General features: G+C 60.1%; 1 protein-coding gene across 1 annotated transcript in view; it reads left to right on the top strand.

Annotated features, from left to right (window-relative positions):
• CNGB1 (cyclic nucleotide gated channel beta 1) overlaps positions 1 to 746 on the top strand; it is an 82,741-nt gene that overhangs the window by 67,594 nt on the left and 14,401 nt on the right. The window lies entirely within an intron of this gene.

Here is a 746-nt window from a genome sequence, read left to right on the forward strand (position 1 = left end):
CCCTTTTCTTGAGTCGGGGTCTCACCCTGTTGCCCAGGCTGGAGTGCAGGGGCGCACTCACGGCCACCGCAGCCTCCCCCTGCTGGGCTCAGGCGATCCTTGCGCCCCGGCTCTCCAAGTCGCTGCAACGACAGGCGCGCACCACCACGCTGGGCTCGTTCTTCTTGACTTATTGTGGAGTCGCGGTCTCGCCCAGTTGCCCGGGCAGGTCGCGAACCCGGGCTCGGGCATCACTCACCTCAGCCTCCCAAAGTGCCGAGATTACAGGCTTGAGCCACCACGCCCGGCCCACCAGGACTTTTGCGGCTAGAACCGAGTAACTGAGGGAGACCGATGGCTGAGCTGAGGCGTGAGAGCGGGAAGCCAGATTGTGTGTAAAATGTGAAGCGCTTCATTGAAGAAGCCTTCCTTGACCGCTTCGTCTCGTTTGCTAATTTAAGCCTTGGGACTCATACAAGAACGACGGGGAAGTAGCTTTCTTTTCGTTGTGGCTGTTGCTTTTGAGTCAGTCTCACTCTGTCACCCAGGCTGGAGTGCGGCGGCATGCTCGTGGCCACCGCGGCCTTGACCTGCTGGGCCCCGGATCCTTCCACCTCAGCCATCCGAGTCACTGGAACGACAGGCATGCGCCACCACACTCGGCTCCTTTTTCTTGATTTATTGGAGAGACGAGGTCTCACCAAGTTGCCCAGGGTCGTCTCAACCCCATGGGCTCAGGCGATCCTCTCACCTCGGCCTCCCAATTT

The sequence above is a fragment of the Carlito syrichta genome, unplaced genomic scaffold (assembly GCF_000164805.1).
Source record: "Carlito syrichta isolate Samal-C Ts95f unplaced genomic scaffold, Tarsius_syrichta-2.0.1 Scaffold309854, whole genome shotgun sequence".
Taxonomy (NCBI): Eukaryota; Metazoa; Chordata; class Mammalia; order Primates; family Tarsiidae; genus Carlito; species Carlito syrichta.